This window comes from Echinops telfairi, unplaced genomic scaffold (genome assembly GCF_000313985.2).
Source record: "Echinops telfairi isolate 266 unplaced genomic scaffold, ASM31398v2 ScPeMD7_5426;HRSCAF=6270, whole genome shotgun sequence".
NCBI lineage: Eukaryota > Metazoa > Chordata > Mammalia > Afrosoricida > Tenrecidae > Echinops > Echinops telfairi.
Window position 1 is genome coordinate 13,569 of NW_022109325.1, and position 3,111 is coordinate 16,679.

The 3,111-nt window shown below is 38.6% G+C and overlaps 1 pseudogene; it reads right to left on the reverse strand.

The window, feature by feature from the left end:
• Positions 1–2,605: 2,605 nt before the first annotated feature.
• LOC115871311 overlaps positions 2,606–3,111 on the reverse strand; it is a 20,950-nt pseudogene continuing 20,444 nt past the window's right edge.

Below are 3,111 nucleotides of genomic sequence, written 5' to 3' on the forward strand. Positions count from 1 at the left end.
GAGAGAAACAAAGATAGCATTTTGAAATACTTGTAAAAGCTGGACAATAAATAAGGAAGACTGAAAAAGCATTGATACTTTTGAATTTTAGTGTTGCTGAAGAATATTGACTATATTATAGGGTTACAGAAGAGAAAACAAATGTGTCTTGGAAGAAGTATTGTCAGAATTCTCCTTAGAAAGGAGGATGGCAAGACTTTTCCTCACTTCCTTTGGACAAGTTATGAGAAGGGTCTAGTCTCTGGAGAAGGACTTCATATTTGGTAAAATAGAATGTCAATAAAAAGAAGAAGCCCTTCAGTGTCACAAATGGACACACTGACTGCAACAATGGGCTCAAGAATAACAGCACTTTTACCCAGGTGGTGCTCTGTTCTGTTGGACAAAGGATCATTACGAGTCAATGACAATTTAGTGTCAACCTGGTGGTGTAATGGTTACAAGTTGGGCTGCAATCTGCATGGTTGGCAGTTTGAAACCACCTGCAGCTCCTTGGGAGACACACTGGGATTTGGACTCCTATAAATAGTTACAGTCTCAGAAACCCACAGTGGGTCACTTTGAGCATTGACCTGATGGCAGTGCTTATTTTAAGCAATAACAAGAATTAAAGAAAAAATTAAAGAATATAGAAGTGTGTCCAACAAGGTTATTATATGTGCCTTAAAATATTTCAAAAAGTAAACAGTTAAAAAATAATTCCTACAGATAATCTATTTGATGTTTAAATAATAGCAAATTAGTTTGAACTAATCCAATGAAAATTATCTTTGACTAAGTGGGAAAATATAAACTTTATGGAAAATATGCATTCCCTTGGAGAAATGTGCTGTGTGCCTTCATAGCAAAACTGAATCAATATCCATTAAAAGGATAATAGCCCATGTAAGATGAGCAGGGAGAGCAAATTACTGAAAGACTATCCAGTGACATCTATTACCAGGTTTCTACTGATCCACAGGGATTAATTTAAACTTGTTGCATGAAGTCTCTACTGTTTGTCACTTACTGACCTTCAGAGGCAAGGTTAGGCACCCCTTTCTCTGCTGATTTCCTCTACTGTTCTATTACTTCTATTGTTGCTGACATTGTGATAAATGACAACAAACCATTCTGACAAAACTGGATAGCTTCAATTATCATGTATTTGGTTTTATAATTTATTTTAAAATTAATTGTCCAGCTATCTATGGACATTAGTTGCATTTTACTGCAATGTGGCCTTTAATGACTAATTTATCTCTAATCACGGTCAGAGAGGTTCTAGGTGGTACACTAAATTTGTACTCTGCCTTGGATTGCAGGTGAACAAAAGAGCTGCTCTCTCTGTCTCTGTCTCTCTGGTTCTCTCTCTCTCTCTCTCTCTCTCTCTTGTGTGTGTGTGTGTGTGTGTGTGTGTGTGTGTAAAAGATGAATCATATTGAGGTCACCTGATGCTGATTAAACATAGTACATGATGAAAGAAATATTACTAAAGTGGCTGAAAACAGCATCTTGGGGACTGGATATGGTTCATTTGGAATGTGGGACTGTATCGTAATGCATGAGGATGAGCGTGGCCATTGTTTCTTCAATCAGATATTAAGTGGAATTTGGAGTTGTTTTGAATATACAGATATATGCAAACTATCAACTTCTTTGTTTATAAATGAAGCAAAAAAGCCTTCATAGTATAGTTTAATGAAATTTTTAATCTATATATTTCATCATAGTGTTTTGAAGGTTTGTTGTTGCCATTTTAATGACTGTACCAGTGTGGCTTTCCTCATCTGCACCTGAGAGTTAGGTTATTTTACCTCTTCCATTGATATGGATAAGATAACAATTGTATTCGTGGGGAGAAACCAGCAGCTATTTTCCCTTCACACTCTCACAAAATGTCCAAAAGGTATTATTCTACAGTAGCAATTATTTTGAACAATAACTACCTTCAGTGGCTTAAATTAATTTTTTCCTTTCCTACAGGCACATAACTTCAGGTTACCAGCCTCACAAAAGCCCCTTATTTCAGGCAGTTGGACTGGCTCTTCTCACCTCACGGAGTGTGCCAGCATGGCTGAAGGTCCTGAGATTCCATCCCCTGTTTGTTCTCTAGGCTATCACTTTGGTACATCCTTTCCAGTTTCCTTAGAAACATAATAATGATGATTTTTAAAACTTGGGTAGAATAAACTAAAGAAAGTTCATCCTCAAATGCTCAGCTTACTATTTGTCCCCAGGTTACATAGTTTGAAACAACACAGCAGGTTCTAAGATCTGTGAACTAAAAATCTTTTAAGCAGAGGAAACCCATTCATTTCTGAGGACATTTGGAGACTGTTTGTCAGAGAGGGTCTTGCTTAGAATCAAATATATCATGTGGTAACATATTTCTGGAGAACAAGATCCTTCTGTTTGTGGAACTTCACACTGCTTGACATTTATTTTTATTCCAAAGGAAAATCCAAAAATTTGATTTTACAGTTTAACTTAGAACTCTGAAAGGTGCTCTCCTCATCTCTGAGGCAATTTGAGAGAAGTCAATAGGAGTGGTAGAAATGACAGTGAGTTTGGAAAAGCCCTGTATTATTTGTTTATTTACTTACATGTGCTAAGATGGGAAGATTTATTTGCCTTTTCGATCTTTGTTTTTCCTCAGATAAAACTCCAGCTCCTTCCCCTCTAGCAGTTTCCTCTGCTCGGCCACATTGGCCTGGCCTTGAAGCGACACAGGCACAAAGCTCACCCTGCCCCAGCTGCTTCTCCAGAAGACTGCTGATTTTTGCATTCTTTTTCCATGAATCATATTTCTTCTGAATTTTCTTCGACCGCTTTTAATTTAATATCTCTTCCTCTTCAGGAGCAAGTTTAGCCCGCTTTTTCTGGCCCAGGGGCAGTGCATAGTGCGACTCGTACCACTGGCAGTACAATGTGCTGTCCATGAGCACGGTGGGGCTTACGGTGTGCTGTGCATGAGCACGATGCAGTCCTTCCCCAGTGTCTTAGTCCAGACCAGCTCGTTGGTGGATGCGTTGTAGACATCAATGATTCTTGTTTTGCGGGCACAACACTTGGAGCCCCAGAAGTTCCCCAAGTCTAGCTTCAGGGCCCTGTACTTCTTATTGCCTCCTC